The following is a 5,959-nucleotide window of genomic DNA, read 5'->3' on the forward strand; positions in this document are numbered from 1 at the left end:
ACATCAGGCAGATACTATTATTATCTCCATTTAACAGACAGGGAGACAGAAATTTAAAAGAAATTAAGTGACTTGCCCCAGATCACATTTTAAGTGGTGGAGGACTGTTGGACTCCAGAGCTTGGGTTCTTAACGCCTATTACAGTACCACCAGGAAGACTGATCAATGTGAGTCTCTGGTTGGGAGATAGGTCATATGCATAGAATTCTCCTCCCTTCATTATGTGCTATGAGCTATCTCAGCTACATTACCTTCTTTATATCCAAGGTGGGAAATAGTGTTTGATAAGCTTCTGCAGAGCCTAGAAAGCCCAAGGGAACAAAGGTGCACGTGATGTGAAGCTTCTGAGATTTCCTGAGCCTAGCTAGTTTGTTTATAGTTGGCACATTTGGTATCGCATCAGGTTTTCAAGCTGCCATTTGCACTCTCAGTGCTGAGACAAAATAGATACAGCCTATTTTTTCAAACTTCATCTACACTCCTGCATTCCTGATTGTTGGTCATACTCCCTAGTTGAGCTTATTGAGTAAAGGTACGAATAAACAATAATGTTAAATGGGTGAAGAAGGTAGGGGGATGTGGGAGATCACAGGATGCCTGTGATCATTTTCTTGGTGTTTCATCTCTCCATGTGGGGAGTACCTCAGAAAATTCACTCTTTAAAAACGCACTGAGATTTCCACTTCCAGGAAGATGCAGCGGATATTCTTTTTCCTCCCAGTAAATACAGCTAAAACCTGGACATTACATATAAACCAAACATAAGATTCTAAAAGGTGGAAAGAAGGCACACCTTTAGGACCAAAGGAACAATATGGTGATGAAGTCCTTGGATACTTTTTCCTCTTATGTCTCAGACTGAGTGCTGGAGAAGCTGGCAGCCCGGAAATGCCAATGGGCTCAGATAAACAAACAAACAAAAAGAAACCAAGAAAAGATCATTCTCTCTAGTTAAAGGACCAAGAAAGGAACAGTTTAGCAAAGCAGAAAACTTTCAGACAATAACTGTTCTACTTCAAACACCATGGGAAGTACTATGGCCCTGCCCCTGCCATCAGCAAAGGCTGATATCCTAGAAGGAAAGGAAAAAGAGGGTGAGCCTGAAAAAGTATTTGAAAAAATAATGTCTGAAAATTTCCTAAATTTGGGAAAAGACATAAACCTATAAGTGAACCCCAAACAGGATAAACCCATGCCATACATTACAAACTTCTCAAAACTGACAAAAAAATATCATGAGAGCAATCAGAAAAATGATGCAGAAATGGTTCTGGTGAACAGGCTGGTTACCATAAAATTGCAGAAGACAGAAATGTAACTATTGGCAAGCATCTTAAAATTCTTCACTTGTTGATTTCAACTATTAGTTTTGTGCCTTTTTAACCGAACTCAATTGAGCTAACATGCACAGAGCATTTACCAGCCATGTATAAACTGTGAACTCTGGTGGGGGACATTTGTCAATCTCGCTCTTATTTTAAATGCTCCACAGCTGATATTATTCCTCAAAGCAAATCAAGGAATTCTGAATCAGAAAGAACCTTAAAAAAATACAAGCACAGAAATTTGTAATTTGGGAGTTTTAAACAGGCTGCAGCTCTGAGAATTCCCTGCAATTAATATAAAAATGCCAGCATGTCTGGGCATTTTTCTAGGGAAAAGGACAATAGCTTTCATCAGATTCTCAAAGGAACTAGTGGCCTAAAAAATAGGGGTTTCTGTTCTTTTCAGGTAAAACTATATAATCCAACCTAGATAGATGAGAAATGAGTCTATTTTTAGAGGAGGTGTTCCCCATGATATCCATCAAAATTCCTGCATGCTACCTTAGAATTCTCTGCTTTTAAAGGGGAAAATAGAAAAATGGCAGTTTTCTAATTCCTCCTAGGCACTTCTGGAAATACACTCACTAAAGAATGTTTGCCTGTAGTATTATTTTGAACATTAAAAAATAGTACCTGGTGGTGATGAAATGACTACTGTATTGTGATTTAAAATGTATTTTAGGTTTGATTTCTCCCATCCCAATGGAAAAGTTCAGACTTGCAAGGAAGCAGCAGCATCCTCTCTACACCAGTAGTAATGCGCTAGTTTATAAGAAATGACAAATTTTCTACAACCTACATTATTCCTTTTTCGTTCTTTCAAAAACAAAAAGCATGCACAATCAAGCTCTACTAATTAGACAACATGTAACTGCCAATTTATCTGAATAAAGAATGTTAGTGCTTTATCTGGTGAAAAAACAATGTCCAAAACAAATGCATTCAGTTTCCATGTCTTATTATATAAGTTGCCATCTCTCATTCCTTATTAAGTTCTATCAATCTTTCGTGTAAGCCAGGTCAGCTCACACCTGGAGAAATGCATTGTAAACAGGATTTTTAGGTTGTTGCTGCCTGTTATCTGATAGAAAGTGAGGCTCTCCATGTCTCTTGGAGAGCTAGAGATTGGATAATGTATTTTAGGAGAAAACTTGACTTCCTGTTTCTGGTATGACCCTAATGTAGTTTGATTTACTCAGACTATTTTATAGTTTATGCTGCCTGCATGTTTAGAATCAAATGAATCACGAAGACCCTTGTTACACACAGGGTTCCAGGCCCTACCTTGCAACTACACAACCAGGAGAGGGACCTGGAAATTAAAAGTTTTATCAAGTGCCTCGAATGATTCTTGGGGTTAAGAATTTTTCATAAAGATTCTTCTTTTGTATAATGATTCTTTATAGGTTTCTTCTTAAACCTGTAAAGTGCAAATTATCTTGGGCTACTGAAACAAATGCAAATTCCGATCCAGTTGGTCTGGGTAGGGTATGAGAGTCTGCATTTCAAACAAGCCCCCAGGTGATACTGCTAGTTTGAGGACACCTGAAGTAGCTAGGTCAGAAGAGGGTAGGTATCATCTGGCTGGTGTGCAAATCAGTATAGGCCATAACATTTTCCTTCTCTATCTGTGGATGTTCTACCTGGAGCCTTTTCTACCTTGATGCTGCCCACTTCTAATTTTTCACTGATTGTATCTTCAAGCTAGTGTGATCAGTTAAGCATTTAGCTTAAATAAAAGTCCACACACAGATTAAAAAAAGCCCACAATAAACAGAAATGGACACCACACATTAACTTACAACATAATGTGTTTATATTTAATACGGTATTTCTCACCATAGAGATGTTACTCAGCTAATCAATATAAAGATTTTAAAACATTAAATATCTCACTTTCAATATAAAGTTTTTTTTTAACATTAAATCTTTTCTCCATTTCAATATTAGACACATTTAATTACAGTTTTCTAAACTTTTTTTCCCTCCAGATATAAAAGTTTCAATTATTGGCTCACTATTTGATATCTAAGTACAATATTAACTTGGGAGATAACAAAACAAAAATCTAATGAAAATATGGAGAAAAGACTCCTCGACGATTCGGCAGGCAGTGATTCCAACTGAACAGTGGCAATTAAGTAGGATTCTGGGCAAGAGCTTCCTTCTTATTTCATGTGTTTTGAGAACTCCGAAACTGAAATGTTACTTATGTGAATTCAACCATCTTAATTCTTTGACCCCCTTTCTAACCAGCAAATACAAATTATAGGCTGCATTTTTCAGCGCATTATTTGTTATAAAGAAAACATTTTTTCCCATTTAACATACATTGATTTGTTCCCATTTTACGGGAAACAACTAAGAATGTGAAACTACCCTATTTACTGTTTCTTGGCAAGTTCCAGACACCAAAGTTCAGGATTAGCCTCAACAGCACAAAGGTTTTCAGAGTGTGGTTTGATTCAGGAGGCCCTTTAAAGTCACATTTGTCCATTTCTCTTTCGTGCATACACCCCCAAGCAAGCACAAATGCCTGTGATGCTGAGAACCACACCTAAAAGGAGAGCGATAGCATCTCCAGCTTCTACTGCTTCAACAACAGGCAACACCAAAAGCAGTGAAATGAGGACTAAGAGCAACTGTGTTGAAACTGAGGTCATGATGCTGGGATCTTGATGGTTGAAGGTTCCTAGAAGTTAAACAGAAACAAAAAAGGAGCCATTAAAAATTCCTACCTTTTCAAACGACAATATGAATACATGACAAATAACCGTCCACCCAATCCTCTAAATCAGAAACTTTCAGTTTAGATCCATCTCATTTTACAGATGAAAAAACTGAGGGAAGAAAAAGGTACAAAAAGACAGTCACTTGAGGCTAATCTCTAGTCTCACAACACCCTAACCCCAGCAATTTTTCCACAGTAACGCCAACACTATATGCATCAACCAAACAGAAATTGAACAGCAGTATATAATTAAGAACAAACAGAAAAAATGCACAAAACACTCGCTCAGAAACTTAAAATATCCAAACAAGTAAAAATTACATTTTCTTAGGGTCTCTCCAACCCAGGAAATACAGACAAATCAGGAAAAAGTCACAAAACACAACTCTGAAGTTATGGCAAATTAATAAGACTTACCAAAGAAACAGTAGATATAAATTCTATCTGACTTGAAATATTCCCTTCCTGGAAGTCCGGATGCTGAGGCTAAGAGGTTCCACGTGACACCGTCTATTAGTATAGTTGGGGGGATGGGGGGGGGGGAAGAGAAGGATTTAAAAATTAATTATTATTATTTTAAAGAGGCAGCTAGAGTAAGTGCAGAGTGGAGAGGTTGGATGGAAGCGAGAAGAATACGTAATGAGAACACGAAACAGTTTGTCCAACAAGAGGGAACTAGACTTAAAGTTGGTCAGTACAGCCAAGCAGGAAAAGCTAAAAATAAATCGAACCGAGAGACAATTTCATTCCAGAATTTGACGTTAAGATTTGAAAAAGAACCCCTACTTTGGCCTGCCAACGTGCAAATTTGCCCCCGTTTTACAAATATACCGGGACCATCTAAGTATCCTTTGCAGCGTAGCTCGTACCTTACCTCCCAGGAAGCAGCCATTACAGTAATGGCGAAGAGGGCGGAGTCACCAAACTACATTTCCCACAATCCCCGCTGCAGACGACTCCCGTGATGCACCGGCGCGCTCCCCCGTGACTGGCTGAGGGCGTGACAGTCAAGCTCGGCGGAGAGCAGGGGAGTGAGCTCGCGGGTGTTCCCCGCGCGAACCAATATTTTACTGTTGATGAATGTTTCGTGTTTGTCCGCAGGCTCACTTAAAAATAAGGTAAAGAAACGACAGCGAGTGTTTTCTACGCTCTTCAGGATTTCCAGACGCACAGTAACTATGTCTCCTCCTTCGACTGAAATGAAGACAGAAGAGCGGGGAAGGAGAGTCCGAGTGGAGTCATCTGCTTCGGATGCGTTTAAGCCAGAGGCTTCCACCATTTCTGAAGCCAGCAAATCCCTGCCACCATCTTCCAGCTGTGCCTATGACATTTGTTAATTTTTTTTAACCAGTCTGTGTGTGTGTGTGTGTGTTGGGGGGGGGGGGGGGAAAAAGCACGTTTAATAAGGCATTTTGGAAAATGTTAAGACCATTTGTAGTGCAAAACAGGAAGAATGTTTTAAGCCCTATAAGCAGTTCTCTTATATTTCGGGTTCTAGAGTTGTGAATTTCGCTGTGCAAGAGTGCATTTCAGTGATTCCTTCCCAGCCATGTTTTTGTGAGACTCCCGTCTCTAAATGTCCCCAAATATTTATGAAAAGATGTAAATTTATTACTTTCAAACCAAAAAACAAGAATTAATTATTTGCATATGTAAGTGCCTTTCTGAAAGCCTCTCTTGAAGTCTGCTATCTGTGAAGACCTTACTGAACTTTTCTTATCATCTGGTCTTTTGACCTCTTTCATATTTACTGACTTGACAATTTATTTGGCACTCTCACATTGTAAATTATTAATGATGCAGATTAGGGGTGAAGTCGCCTTCCCTGTCTGGAAGTCTTCCTGGTTTAATCTGTCAGATACTGCAGGCACATTCAGTTCAATGCCTTTAATTATCATGAGT

General features: G+C 38.9%; 1 long non-coding RNA gene across 2 annotated transcripts; it reads right to left on the reverse strand.

The window, feature by feature from the left end:
* Positions 1-3,119: 3,119 nt before the first annotated feature.
* LOC103594957 lies at positions 3,120-5,005 on the reverse strand. 2 transcript variants are annotated; one of them, XR_550894.1, is made up of 3 exons: positions 4,932-5,005; positions 4,475-4,567; positions 3,120-4,018 (listed from the first exon to the last, which is right to left on the reverse strand). It is a non-coding gene; the product is annotated as an uncharacterized LOC103594957 (long non-coding RNA). The 2 variants fall into 2 exon arrangements; XR_550895.1 differs by having other exon boundaries at positions 4,927-4,960.
* Between the last annotated feature and the right edge of the window lie 954 nt (positions 5,006-5,959).

The sequence above is a fragment of the Galeopterus variegatus genome, unplaced genomic scaffold, assembly GCF_000696425.1.
Source record: "Galeopterus variegatus unplaced genomic scaffold, G_variegatus-3.0.2 Scaffold1651, whole genome shotgun sequence".
Taxonomy (NCBI): Eukaryota; Metazoa; Chordata; class Mammalia; order Dermoptera; family Cynocephalidae; genus Galeopterus; species Galeopterus variegatus.